The 16,143-nt window shown below is 40.0% G+C and overlaps 1 pseudogene; it reads right to left on the bottom strand.

Annotated features, from left to right (window-relative positions):
- Positions 1-16,143, bottom strand: part of LOC133898603 (uncharacterized) — a 45,295-nt pseudogene that overhangs the window by 12,872 nt on the left and 16,280 nt on the right.

The following is a 16,143-nucleotide window of genomic DNA, read 5'->3' as shown; positions in this document are numbered from 1 at the left end:
TTTTGGCTGCTATTCAAAGTATCTGCAAAGTTTGGACACTTATGGTAATACAATTATCTTCTACCAAGAACATTTGATCCTTAAATCCTGATATTTTCGATTCTATATCACTTGCCAGATGTCACTAAGTGCATCTACTGGTAGATCTAGCTTGAGATGATTCATGAGTTTCAATATTCATTACTCTTAGAGAACACACCACCATCAGTATATCAAACAAACCTCTTTTGGTGTTTGTTGTGATCTCTCCTTGTACTTTCTGAGTTATTTCTCTTCTTTCTTCCTAAAACTTCTACATAAAAAAGAAAAAGTCAAGGCAAGGATGAGGAGAAGGCAACCAATGTGTGATAAGGGGATTTTTTCTATGATATTTTTCTAAAGGAGATTTCCAAAAATGGTAAATTGTACAGTATGATTCAATTGCATTGTACAATTATGAAATAAGAAAGTAGCACAAAATGGAAAGTATAAGAGCTGGATGATTAATCAAAATGGAAAGCTCTTGTAGAAATAGTATGGCTGGTGAAAAATAGCAAAAAGTTTCAGTTTTGGCTTTATGCAACTGTGTTTTCTCAAAACAATTCATGAAACTTTGTCAAGATAGGAAAGAGCAGAACCTCCTCGACAATTAGACTATCATGAAGGCCACTATGAACATGGCCGGAATCAGGTCTCCACTGTAATTTCTTTCTTATTAAGACAAAAATGACATAACAATGAGATATTCATATTAAAAATATTCGATAACGGTGAGAGAGTCATTTACAAGTACAAATCAATCGTAGTGGAGGAAAAGAACAAATAATGGGGGCACTAAAATATATAGTAACAGAGGGGCGCCAAAATATAACATGTATGTACTTCCTGAGTTATTTCTCTTCTTTTTCCCTAAAACTAATAATATGACATGTATGTAATAATTTACAGTAATAGAGGGGTGCCAAAATATATTCACACACATAAAAACCTATGTTTTAAGTAGAAAATGTCGTGAAGTGAGGATAATTCTTTAGTGGCAGAAACTCGTGTGATTCATCTGATTGTTAGAAATGGAAAAAATAAATCTCAGGGAATAGAGACTGAAAATAGGAATCATCACTAAGATACACAGCGCACAGAAGTATATTGCATGATCTCAAGATAGAATGGAGACACATCAACATTTTGAAAAGTATCATTTACCAACAAACCTGATTCAAATGCATACAATAGGACCTTGACGATTAGCAGTTTGTAAGATCAAGTTTTCATGCATAAACTAACTCTAAAGATGGAGAAGGAACTGTACTAAACAATGCTATGAAATCAGTGCATCAGTAAGCACAGCTGCCAAAAGCACTACCATCAGGTGTATCGGATCAACTTCCGGTACAATTTATGTATTTCCCGGGTTCACTGATAATTTTTTGTGTGCTCCCTAATACTGCCGTCGATCTTCCTACCCCAAAATTCTTGAAGATGCGTACACAACAAATTCACAAGCTATCTCATCTGGGCTTGTAGTTGCTGGAATTGTTGCTGCTGGAAGTTTAATAATGTGAACACTCTCCGTAATTATCGGAGGAAGAGAATTCAAGTTAAGAAGCTAGATGCTGAATTGAGTACTCATGTTGCTAAAAGCACATAACCAATGAAGAAGCATATGAATCTGAATATCCAGACCCTGTGATTGAGCCTTATGTTCTATCTCTGAAGGCTAAACAACCTCGCATGATAAAGAAGCTCCGTGGACAAGCTATTATCAATGAATTTTGGACTCACACTTTAAAACGTGTGGCCAATTTTCCAGGGTGCATCCATTAGTCTGCACTGAAAGCAATCATCTTCGGCCTTTGACATTGGTCTCAACATACCATGTCACGGCAGATGCTAGTGAAAATAAATTTTCCGCACTATCAAATGAAGTACCGGTGCCACATACAAACCAGCTATAGCAACAATTCCAACAGCTACAAGTCCAGATAAAAGAATTTGTCGTACACGAGTAATTCTAGCAGCTACAAGCCCAGATGAGATAGCTTGTGAATTCCAGCTGAAATAAGCCCAGCAGCTATAGCCAAAATTCTTGAAGATGCGTACGCGACAAATTCACAAGCCCAGCTGAAACAAGAATGACCAAGTTCCACAGAAGAGATCACATTCAAGAATTACCAAGGGTCAGTTTGGACCGGGGATGGCCAGAGTAGGCGGTCGACGGAGAGGGGAGCTCGGACGGCCGAAGGACCATGAGGAAGAAGATGGCTGCATGTCGCCTACGGCCGGTGTTCGGCGTCGGGGTCGCGTCAGGAGGAGGCGACGGTCGGCTGTAGGGTGGCACGTCGGGGAGGTGGTGGCGGGGTGGTGCGTCAAGAGGAGGCAGCGGCTGGCTGCGGGGCGATGTGTCGGGAGGAGGCGCAACATGTTGGCGTGGCGCATGGCAGAGCACAAAGGAGACTGTGGCATCGGAAGGAGGAATGGCCCGTCACCGCGATGCGTGGTAGAGCGCAGAGGAGGCATCAACAATAGGCTGAATGGAACGATCGAGGCCTACGGCTAAGTGCTGACTATATAGATAAGGCATCAGTGACGGCTATATAGATAAGACATAAGTACTAACTGGCACTAATACATGTATTAGTGCCGGTTAGTACTTAGAACCAGCGCTGATCCTTTTTTATTTTTTTCCTAAGGAATATTCTTATTTTACATATTCTATGTCATATTTAATACATGTCCTTAATAATCTCACATATTATGTCATATTCTTTTATTACATTTTTTTTACATAAGGAAATGCGTATAGTTAATAAAAAAATTAACTTCTTAATTAATACATGCACTAAATATAAATTAAAGCATATTATTACTCTATACATGCTCTCGATATAAATTAAAGGATATTCTTACATTATCTATACATGTCCTTAATACAAATTAAAGTAAATACTAAAAATCTTGAAGACGTAACATCAAGCATAGATATGTAGTCTACTATCTTATATTGTTAACTAGTGTTGTAGCACACATGATCTACAGAAACGTATGAATAAGGTACGTAAAAATTTTAACGGGCACCACTTTTAGAAACAAATTAAAGCTTATCTTATCCTAAATTTATAAAAAAAATTACCAAATACATGAAAGCTGCTTTCATTAAACGATTAATTCTTCATTTTGGTTGCGATGTATGTATGTAGCTTCCTCAGTGTCATCAATGAGAGACAGTTCGACATTCTCTCTAAAAAGGGCAGGTCATCGAATTTATCGTAGTCTTCTTCGTCGACAACATCCTCAACAACAACAATCTTTCTTTTTTCTTGAAGAACCACATAACACTCTTCCTTGTTTGTTAGGTTCGGGTCCTTTACATAGAAGACTTGTGCAACATCATTGGCAAGCACAAATAGTCTTTCTCTGTATCTAACGAGTTTGAGGTCCACGATAGTCATACCATACTTGCCAACATCGACTCCCCTGGGAGTCTAACGTATTGGCACTGAAACAAGGGGACCCTCAAATTGCCATATTCAAGCTCTCAAATCTCCTCTATGAACTCATAGTAGGTTTCCCTATTGTCAGGTCGGTCATAGGCATCAATAGGGACACCACTATTTGGTTAGCGCTCTTATTGTCTTGTGCTCTCGTATAAAATGTATAGCCATTAATCTCGTATGCTTGGAATGTGTGAGTCATAGTTGATAGCCCATTAGTCAGCAGTTCCAATAGAGCATCATTGGTATCCTTACCAATCATGTGTTTACGTAACTAATTATCGAAATTATCTTTGTGCTCTCTTGAGATCCAATCCTCTGAGTTCATTGAATTTGTGGAGTGTAGCATGCTTACGTGCATATTGATCGTTGCAGAATTGTGAAATATGCTTGAGCGAATGAAACACGATCTTTGATATGGATTGAAATATAACCTATAGTCCCTTTCCCCTTTAACCTCCCCTCACAGCGAGATATAGGCATACCAATCGTGTTCAATTTCAGGTAGTCAATGCAAAACTCAATGACCTCCTCCATAGTCCACCCTTGGGTAATGCATCCTTTTGGACGACATTGGTTACAAACATATTTCTTCAAAACCCCCATGAACATTTCAAAAGGATACATCTAATGCAGAAACACGGGGCCAAGGCTCTTTATCTCACCCGCAATGTGATTAGACGGGGCATTATATCAAAAAATATTGGAGGAAAAATAGTCTCAAACTGACATATAGTATGGACCACGTCTTCCTACAGCTTTGTCAGTTTGTTCGGAGCAATGACCTTTTGTGAAATTGCATTGAAGAACGAACACAATATTATGATTGGATCTTTAACCTTATCTGGAAAAATACCTCTAATTACAACTGGAAACATCTGTGTCATCATCATGTTTCAATCATGAGACTTCATGCCAACTAACTTCCTATCTTTCATATTTAATAAGCTCCTGATGTTGAAGGAGTAACCAGTCAGAACTTTGACATCACGCAAGTAATCACACATGCTGATCTTCTCTTTCTTGCTCATAGTGTAGCAAGTTGTGGGAAGTTTTTTTTTTGCCGTTGTCTAATTGTATGTGATGTAGGTCCTTCCTAAGGTTTATTTCTTCAAGGTCCAACCGTGCATTTAGTGTATCTTTTATTTTACTATATATGAAGGTACCAATCAAGCTATCAAACACATTATTCTCCACGTACATGGCATCAATTTCGTGTCGGATCATAAGGTACTTCCAATAAGGTAGCAACTAAAATATTGATCTCTTATTCCACATAGGAGCATGCTCCCTAGCTAGGAATTTTGTACTGTCTGGCCCCTTTTTAAGTACAACTGTAAGTTTCTTTATCATCTTAAATACCTATTCTCTGATGCAAATCTTCAGAGCTTGACGAGGGCCCATTGTTCCATCAAAAAATCTTTTATTCTTGTGGAATGGATGATCTAAGTGAAGGAACCTACGGTGACCCATGAGGATCAGTTTTCGACTGTTCGTCAGCCGCTGCCCCCCTGTTTGCTCCAAGCACTAAACACATCCACCGTACCCTTTTACAATATGCCCTGATAGGTTACCAAGAGTAGGCCAATCTGATATCGTTACAAACATCATTGCACATAGGGTGAAATTCTCACGTTTGTACTCATCCCATACCCATATGCCATCTTTCCACAGTACAAGAAGATCTTCAACTAATAGTTTGAGGTACACATCAATATCGTTGCTTGGTTGATTCGGCCTACTAATCAACAAAGGCATCATAAGGTACTTCCTTTTCATACACATCCAAGGTGGAAGGTTGTACATACAGAGAGTCACGGGCCAAGTGCTATGAGTACTTCTCATTTTGCCGAAAGGATTCATCCCATCCATACTTAACCTGAATCTTATATTCCTCACTTCATCTCTAAATTCCTTATATTTTGTATCAAATATCCTCTATTGCATGCCATCAGTAGGGTGTCTAAGCATTCTATCTTTCTTGTGTTGTTCGGTATGCCATCACATCAACTCGGCATTCACTTTGTTAGCAAACAATCGCTTCAAACGGGGGATTATATGGAAATAGCAAACCACCTTAACAGGGGGTCGTTTGTTCTTCTCTTCACAACCTGCTCTTAATATCATCAATGTTGCATTTGTACCGTGGTGCGCTGCAAATGCGACACACTTCCAAGTCTGCATCATCGTTGTGAAACAACATGCAGTCATTTCCACATGCATGTATTTTCTCAACTTCCAATTCCAACGGGCAAACAACCTGCTTGGCATGGTACATGGTTTTAGGCAACATGTTTCCCTTTGGAAGCAATTCCCTCAAGAATTCTAACAATTCATTGATGCCCTTATCGGTCTAATCAGTGTTAGCACCACATGCAACTTGTTGTGCTCATCTTTATAGTTCGGGTAAACTGGTGTTTTAGAGTCCTCTGCTATGTGCTGGAACTTTTGATGTTATCTATCACTGGTGAAGTCCCTCTCCCCACCACGCAATATTTGTTCTATATCATCTTCATTGTTGCCAACAAAAGTATCACCTCCATCGTTCTCATTAAAAGTATCTTCGAATTCCGACATATCGAATCTTTATTAGCCATCATATAGTTGCCTCTGTCTTCTTCGATTGTTGGTTTCCCTTCATGCACAACATCTTCAAGTTCATCGTGTTCAGTCCAACGGGTATAGCCAGCTTTGAAACCCCTATGAAACAAGTGTGCATGAATTTGCTCTATGTTTGAAAACTACTTCTCGTTCTTACAATTGACACATGGAAAACATATATAGTGATCAACACACTTCCTTTTTGATTTCTTGTATGCCACGACAGTCCTAAAAAAAGCCTCAACGCCATTAAAGAATTCTGGTCCGCGATCCTTGTACATCCATGGCTGGTCCATCTGCAAATCATTAAAATTAAACTTATACAACTTATAAACATTAAACATTTCAAAATCTAAAATAAATTAATTAAATTACTTCCCATCTTAATTGGTCCCTATTTGAGGGCCCATCTCCTTTCGGTACTTGGGCCGGGTCGGGGGACCCACCTTCAAAAGGTTGTCATACTCAATTGCAACCTGTGGGTTGACGTGCCATCCCTAACACACTATTCTATCAATTGTGTTAAATTTACTATGTTGATTAATGAATAGAGAAAATCCATTATATAGTATTTAAATTCAAGACTTTAAAAATATACGCAACCCACGTACTAGAAAATTGAAGCTAGATTTTAATGTATGCGCCTACATCTATTTACATGTGATTTTAATATACTCTTTAAATCATCTCTATACATCTACAATGACAAAATTGCAACTTTTTGTAAATTAGATTTTAATTGGAGCTCTTGCTCCTTCCAAAATTTATTAGCAGGGAACAACCACCTACATTCAAACCTAGAGCAATCTAGCAAGTAAATCCAACTACAAATGAAATGTAGATTATCTATATACATCTAACAATTATAAAATTGTAAATTTTTCCTAAATTAGATCTCAATTAGATCTCTACCTCTTTCCAAAATTATTCATGACCATAGAATAATCACCAACATTCCAACCTAGAGCAATCTAGCAAGTAAATCTAACTACAAATGAAATGTAGATTATCTCTATGCATCTCACATGACAAAATTGTATTTTTTTTTCTAAATTAGAGCTTAATTAGAGCTCTACCTACTTCCAAAATTCATCGCTATGGAACAAGCACCAACCGTCAAAACTAGGGTAATCTAGCAAGTAAATCTAACTAAATATAAAATATAGGTCATCTTGCTAACCTTGGAGCACCTTGATTCCTCCAAATTTTGAATGCTCCAACCGCAAAGATGGCAAAAATGGCAGGCGTGTCGGTCGACTCTGTTCTGGTCAGCTGGGGGAAGAAGGGATCACCCTTATACTGTAGCATAATCATCGATGCCGGTTCCTACGGCTCTATCATGGCTCAGGCGCAGGGAGTTTAAGAACCGGTAGTGATTCATTTTCACTACCGGTTCTTGTACAACCGGTAGTGATGAGTCACTATCTATGGCAAGTTCTATAGTAGTGTACAAAATATATATAGGAGTTTATTATCCATTGTCATACTTTAACTAATTAGCAATTTTTCGTAAGAAGGAAGGGCATAGTTCCGACTGCTCAATAAGGCAATGGAAGACTAGCTGTCGAAGCATAAAATAGGCTATACCTCTCTCTATGGTGTTTCGCCATTCAGAAAAGTCATTGCAGCTCCAGCCAAAGTAATAGCAATTATTGCAACAAAGAGGCCTATTCCAGCCCACAGAAGCCATCCATTTTGCAGCTTAAATGGTTCCTGAAAATCTGAAAGTTCAAGGATAGAGTTGCATCAGCAGACCATTTTCCATTGACTGAAAAGCTGGGAACAAACCGAGTAACCACAACACAACCATAGTACAAATGAGGGCGTGAGTACAGGGTGTTCCCCTAGCGCGTGGTTTATATGGGCCGGGGCAGCGACCGCCATGCCGACTGAAGGTCGAACAAGAGACGACTTCCGAGTCGTGTTTGGGTCGGCTCCATTGCAGGTGTGGAATTGAGGTTCCCAGACGCGCGCGTGTGTCTATATATATATATATATGTTGTTCATCGGGTAAGAACAAGGTCTTTCCCTATGAGCGAACGAGACTTTGTGGGCCTCGCTGGTCAGAAATAAAAAATACAGTGACGTGGGGTCTGACCTTCTCTCATAGAGATGCTCGATGGACCCACCCAAAAGGTATCACCCACTATTCAGGCGATATCTTTTGGGTATAAAAACCGGCCACGCCTCCCTGGCTAATGTCAGCATGTCATTTGCACAGTGCAACAGAGAGAGAGAGGGAGAGGGATAAGAGAGCACTGAGAGAGGGAGAGGAGAGGAGGGGAGGGGAAATTGGAGGCAAAGCCTTGCTGGAGAAAGGAGTATGTCTTTTTGATCTTTTTTTTACAAACCTGATAGGATAGGCACTAGTGATAGGTTTCGACATAGCTTAGAGGTTAGATCTAGAATTTGTTTTTACAAACCCGGTACAATAGCCACTAGACGTAGGTTAGAATGTAGATCTAGGTTTTGAATTAGCGTTAGAGATAGCTTAGTAATTAGATCATATTTGTACACATATTTTAGCAATTATTTTTAGTGATTCAACATATATTAGGTATTAGAAGTAGGATTTAAACATAGTGTAGATATAATTAAAGTTGTAGATGTAGGATTTAGATGTGTTTGATGTAGTAACCCGATGATATTTTGTTGCAATGTAGATTAATTGTTGGGCCACGTTTTTAATGAATGTTGCATTATTGTATATGTAGTTTTATGTAATTTTTTTATGTCGCAATAATGTTAGGGTTTTTCGTCGATGGTTGGCAGATATGTCGGATAAGTGGCAGTTTAGGATTTTTTATGGGGATAGTGAAATATTATATATTTCGAAAGGGGTATTACAATGCAAAGAGGTTGCCCACCTATGTTGCTTACGGAGGTGCAGGGTGGGGGTACACGAAGGAGGAGGGTGATGAGGAAGAGTATGATGAGGATTAGGGTAATGAGAATGTCGATTAGGATGCTACACATTCATCGGATTATCCGACTGAACCGACCATGATGCAGACGAGGGGGAATGAATCCCTTATCTAATTGAACAGAAGGAGCGGGATGATCTTGAGGCTAACGAATCTCCTGAGTATGACATGTTGGATGATGATGATGATGCTCCTATTCCCACGAACTGGAACAATCCCAACTTTAACAACCTTGTGGTGAATGAGGAAAATCAGATGCCCTGGGAGTATACGCAGAATGAGGTGATCAAGGGTGTTAGGTATCCTACCAGTCAGGCCGTGAAGGTATGTAAAAGGGTGAATATTGATGATACGATGCACAAATAACAACGATGTCCCGACAATGGTTCTAATCATATTGACTCAGAGTAAACTGTGAGGAGGCTCCAGAGTCCCAATAATCTCCACCATCGTATTGCGCTGATGAACGAGGAGGAGGAGGTGGTGGAGGAGGAGGAGGAGGAGCATCCCTATTTTGGCACGGGCAGATGAATCATGGATCTATTTATATAGAAGGGTCTTCCATGTGTATTACAGGAGGACTTGGCATATTCTCCACCTACCTCTACAAGTCGAATATTTGGTCTTGCAGGTAGTGGACGTAATCTTGGATATGCTGCATAATAGGAGAATCTACCAATCTCATGTATTGGCAGTAGTCTGGGTTATCGTTGGAGGCCTGTATAAATGTGAAGGTCACAATATATAATGTTTTCAAAAAAGGATATGGACGGTCAAGGTGATATAGCTCTCACCATACCAAAAGGATATTGGAAGAATCAATACCCCTTATGAATGCTCCCATCGTACATATGAATTACACAATCATAGCATTGGGAGCACATGGGCTAGGGTTCATTCGGGTGCTCATAAATTCTTAGGTGATTTGAAGGACAAAAATCACTCCTATCCTGCAAAGAGAAGTTGTAGAGAGGCTCCTCGCACTTAGTTGGACCAAACGAACCCTCCCATCTCACCGCCGGCTGCCCCACCCCTTCTTCCTCGCCCCCTCCCACACCTAGCCTCTATTGATCGATGTTGCTTCAGTTTCTAGATACATGAGCCTTTTATAGATACGTTGTAGCAGCATACGTCCTTTTACCGTGCTATAATATTATTGTCAAATTTGTGTTACCCGCACACATCCAACCATGATAATAATACATGTACTCCATTTTTAGACCTAACGTTTTTTAGAATTAGTCTTCTCATCAGTAGCCTTTTCAGACCAACCTTTTTTAGATCTAGCCTTTTTAGATGTAGCCTTTTCAGATGGAGGCTTTTCAGAAGTAGGCTTTAAAAAATAGCCTTTTCAAAAGTAGCCTTTTCAGAAGTAGGCTTTTCAGAAGTTAGCTTTCGAGAAGTAGCCTTTTTAGTTTATATGACCACTCTTTATTGCATAATCAACTGTTTTCCCAGGGTCGATTTTTTGTAGATTTAGTCCATGCACCAGCACGAATCCGTTGTATAAATAGATGATCTTCTGGTCACATGTAGAACCAAACCATTAGCCTCAACCTCCAAAACTCTGACGAAAATTGCATCCAATCCATTTCCTAAGAAATACTCGCCAGATATTACGTCTGATGGGGTCAAAGTGTCCATGTGCTGGTGTGGTGACCTTTGTATGGTCATGAAGTCCTCCGAGTTCTCCTACACCTATGGAAGGAGATTCTTCATGTGCCGCAACTACGAGTACGATCCACCACAGGGAAGCACCAATGTTGGCTCCCACCACTACGTAATAACTTTTGGCCAAATTACTCTAAAAACAACTAAGATTTAACACTTAACATTTTGGTCAATATTGCAGTTGGTGCCACCACTATGTGACTTCTTACAGTAGCTGGATATTGAGCAGTCGGAAGCGGATGTGTTCCTCCTTCACACTCAGCACCGCTCCGCTTGGAGACACTTCCATATGATGGAAGCCCATGAGAAGAGGGAGGCTACACGCAAACGCATTCAGGAGGAGCATAACAGCATGATGGCAGAGGCCCATGAGGTGGAGAGGGAGAGGAAGCGCGAGAGGGCACATCGGGCATGTGAGGCAGGACCGGAAGCAACAAGGAAGGGAAAATACCCGCATTGCACTTAGTCGACCATATGTTGTAATCATGTTTTTTATATTCCCTAAGGCATGTTAGGTTTAGACATGGTACTTGTTTAGGTTACAATGGTTGTGTATCATACATGCCACCGTCCTTGTATGTTGCAGTTCCTATTAAAATCATCGTGTTCAACCTTTTGGTTCCGTCAAATCCATATATCCAAAATATCGCACAAACATCTAATGGCACTAGATGAATTGACGATAACAAATTGTGGCGCACAGATGCCTACTCTGTCACAAATAAAATTAAATTCGGCCATAACAAGGTGTCGCCCGTTCATTGGGTGACACCTTGTTGTCGCCTGTTCACTAGGTGACACATGGCACATCATGGCTTTTTTTTATTTCTAACTAGCGAGACCTTGCCCTCGCCCGATAAACGGGTGATGGTAACCTATTGCTGCAATTTTTTGAAACGATCATGTAATTTTGCAAATATTAAAAAAATATAAAAAAAATCTTTGGAGTCACACGCACCGGCGTAGAAGCCCCGCGTAATCTCCTTGCCAACTTTATATATACTAGACACTGACAAGTGGGGGTCCTTGGGTCCACACACATGTGGACCTCTAAGCGAGGGGCACAATCCCCCATGGGGGAGCTAGAAAATGAGCAGTGGGTGTGCACAAGCATAACAACATAAATGACCATGTGCAATTACCAACCGTGAAGTGTAAAAAATATGTTTGGGACTCAGCTTTGGAGCCTTAGTAAAAACTTGAAAGCCTATATACTAGCGGCGGCGACCACATTTTGTTCGTCTATTTGGCTATGCGGGAATGGTTTTGTCTTTAACAAGAGGAAATATGTTTCTCCTTTACAGGTGATTTTTACATGTACACATTAACTCCGTACGTGGTTTGTGCTACATCAGCAACAACATCGCGAGTTGGTTACCATAGCATATGCATGACTAGAGTAGGCGACCAGGGAACTCTTTACCCGATTTGGATAACAGTCTAGATTCTACATCCAAGATCAAGATTAATAGCGTCAGCTGCAGAGATCTGTTTCCATCTTTTTAGATTGTGCTTTATGTTGTTTCATGTGGTGTATTTCAGTATGTTGGATTGTGGTTGTATGCATTTTTATTATGCTGAGGTTGAGGGTAAACACTTGCGCAGTTGTACCATAACGATGAGTTAACAAAGCTTCCTTTTTTTCAAAAAATAATAACCAAGTGCAATTAGACTAATACTATACAAATTTATACCCAATATTAAACTACTCACTGGTGATATCTACCCTCCCGAACCCTAAAACCCCCTCTCGAATGCTAACCTCATGGCATGCACGACCATCGAGTGTAAGAATTGTGATTCTCAGTTGGCTGTCATATCGGAAAGTGTAATGATAAGGTGTAACTAAGAAGGCATTGTCATTGCATGTACAAGATCCTCAATAAGACTCTTCTCTCAGGTGCTTCCATCAATCCCTACTCCATTTGGGAAAAGAGGAGCGAACATTGCTACTGATATGCAGTGGCCTACGAAGGAGAAGAAGCAGCACAAAGTCTACAACACCGATGAGGTACGGCGTAGTGCACACCTCTGAAACAAGTGCCTAATGTCCTACATCCAACAGGCCCAACAAAATCTTTGTCGCAAATTGGGGATTCTCCAGGGTGACCTACAACCATTGGATGCTGCCTTGCAGGAATATATGGCGATGTTCCAGGGGCCTCTGCTAATGCCTGCATCCAACGGGCCCAACAAAATCTTTGTCACAAATTGGGGCTTCTCCTAAGGGTGTTGGAGGAATAGTGACATCCTAAGATGGGAGGAGGGGGTGAATTAGAATATTTAGAAACTAATGGCTCCAAAAACTTCACAAGATAAACCTATCTTAATTTCTATCTAAATATGCTCTAGGTTTATCTAGTGTGTCTACTCTACCTCTTAAGAGAATCGCAACCTAATCTAGCAAGATAAATTGCAAGTATGTAAATGCGTAAATGTAAATAAGGAAGAGAGACAAACTCGGCACAAGGGATTTTTATCCCATGGTATCTGTGGCACACAAGCCACCCTAGTCCATATTGGAGCTCTACAAAGGATATGCTTCTGGTCGCTAAGACTCTTCTGGTCATGGCTCTTGAGACACCAAGTCACCAAGACAAGGCCTCAAGCACGATGAGCCACCAAGCAACCAAGGCGATGTCTCACCACTAACCTCTCTTTCGGTCACTTGTGTATCGTCTTAACTTTAGAGCTTTAATCACAAAGACAAGAGCCTCTATGTCCTCGCACAATCTTCTTACCATCGCTCCATACCAAGTCGGAGGGTCAACAAGTTACCGGCAAGTTACCAAGACTCCAAGACGCTGGCGTACCTCTCGGTACACGGTTGGATCACTCCTTGATCCACTCTCTAGGTTGCAGCAGCTAGCAACACTTCTCTCTGGGCCTATAAGCACTAATCACTCTCTAATGGTATGCTTAATCACATTGGATGAACACTTTAAGCACTTGGATGGGTTGTATGTTTTCTCAGGTGTGTATGAGGTTCTCTGGACTCCAGAACCTTCAAATGATCGAGTGGATGGATATTTATAGCTTTAAAACCACCAAGTAGCCATTGCTCCAACGGCTCAACTTTACTGTGAACACCGTATGATCCGGTGATAATAGTAGTACAATTACCGGGTCATCTGGTGTGTACATTAGTGCATACTAGCCGTTGGAACTCCACTCTAACTTCTCTGAACACCGAATATTCTAGCGTTGCCTTCACTTCTATCACTAGACTATCCGATGTGTTGTCTTGAGCCAAGCTGAACCACTTCTTCTTTGTGCAATTAGTTCAGTGTGTAAACCCTCTTATCACTAGACCTTTTGGTGTTTTGATTTCCAGCTCCTTTGAAAAAAACCAATGTTCTTTTAAATGCTACGGTGTTCACACTCTCTTTAACACCAGATCATCCCATGTACTTAACTTTAGTTTCCTTTGAAAATCGGCCCTTCTATTAAATACTCTTGTGTGCTTTTGCTCCCATCAGCAGACCATCCAGTGAGGTCAATTTATTTCTGCACAGAACATTAAATTGCTCTGGTGAGTACAAACTCCTTTGAATCGGACTATCCGGTGAGAACAATTTCTCTGGGACTTCTCCAATTCAATCAAACTTTATCCCGGGTTCGGTAGCTTCTTCATGTATTGAATTCATGAGACTACTAACATATATTCTTGACAAACGTGTTAGTCCCAACGACTATGTTGTCATTAATCATCAAAATCACAATCATGGCCTAATAGGACCAATTTTGCTACTATCTCCCCCATTTTGCTGATTGATGACAACACAACCAAAGTAAGAGGCAAATGATACCAATTAAGAAAATACATGATTTCAAAAGTTCACAAGACCATACATCTTTGCTTGGATGCATGGTAAGAACAAATTAATATACCAATTGTAAGGACAACCATGTTCTTACCAACATTATATCTCCCTTTTGCAACAATTTTCATCAACATTATGTCCCCCTTTTTGTTGTGGCTACCATGTAGGTAGTACTTCTTTTTTCTCCATTGCCACTATCTCCTTTTATCAACTCATGTAAGAGTTTCTTCACCTTTGTCAACCCGAGATGCATCCCCCTTTATCAACAATCTACTCGAGATAGTTCTTGCATCTTGCTTGCTTCTCTTACCTCTTCCTTTGGTCTCAAGATGCTCCCCCTTTGTCAACAATCTCAAAAAGTCTATAAACACATATTGACTCAATGGAAAATATTAGAGCATTTGGGAGGGAGCTCCAGGACTTGTTGATCATTCCATGAGACTACAAAAGATTTTACTTGAAATACATATTAGTCTCAAAATCACAACCCATAAGATATACTCTCCCTAAATGTGTGCATACAAGTGTTAAATACTTGTGACAGATACACACTTGTTATTGATAACAATGGGGAGGGTACCCTATAGATTGGTTCGTGGTACATAAGAGATTCCAAATGTAAAACTAGTGTCATGTAAGAAATATACAACTAATAAACCATGTAGATTGATCATAAGAAAGAGAAACACAAGCAACCTACCATATAAAAAACCTACTCTATGCATTGCAATAAATTAAATTGAGAGTATACAATCCTAGATAAGGCAAAGGTACAAATTGAAAAGATTTTATATTTAGTACTTTTCACCTTTGGATGGGGATTTGGGTATATGATGATCATGATCTTCATCAATGTGTCCAATCTTGTACACTTGACTTCTTTGTTTGAACCTCCATTTCATCTTGTGAGCCAAGTCTCCAAATCCTTGAGCCACGTAGACTTCAAGTCTTCTTTAGAATCCAAACCTATTGGGATCCCTTCATATTGGTGATGACTTCCTTGGGCACCCAAATAGGTCGGTTCTGCCCCCAGTCCTTTCTCCCAGTAATGTGTGCAACCACTTTGTCATTGTTCTTCTTCTTAAGCTTGTAGTAGTTGCTCTTGGTTTAGTCTTGTAGTTGGGCTTGGTGTAGATGTTGGAGGTTTTTTTAGAGAGATTCATGATCTTCTTCTTCTCCTTGGTCTCCTTCTTGACTTGCTTGTATTGGAAGGATTTGTGGTCTTTTTTATATCACTTGAAACATAGCATGATGGACCCCTCCGCAAGCTTGTTCACCATGCTATAACGGTTATCTTGAGGAGGTTAGACATGTCCTTTGACCTTTAATCTTGCCAAGTCTTCCTTGAGCTTTTTCACTTCTTGCTTGAGCTCATCATGCTCTTGTGCAATGAGTTCATCAAATGGTTCTACAAAAACATTCGCAACACATATCTCATTGTAAAGGGGTGAGCTAGATAAATCAATCAAATCATCACAAGAAGTGCAAGTATCTACCTTAGTATTAAAATTAAAGAGAGAGTTAGATTGCTTCAAAGGGATCTTAGTTTGAGATTCAATGCACTCAAATTTGGCCTTAAGCTCTTCATGCTCCTTGTTTAGCAAATTGAATTTGTTCTATAATTGTTCATAATTAGAAACAAAGGTAACATGA

Source organism: Phragmites australis, chromosome 18, assembly GCF_958298935.1.
Source record: "Phragmites australis chromosome 18, lpPhrAust1.1, whole genome shotgun sequence".
In the NCBI taxonomy this organism is placed as follows: domain Eukaryota; kingdom Viridiplantae; phylum Streptophyta; class Magnoliopsida; order Poales; family Poaceae; genus Phragmites; species Phragmites australis.
This window is presented reverse-complemented; position numbering and strand designations above follow the sequence as displayed.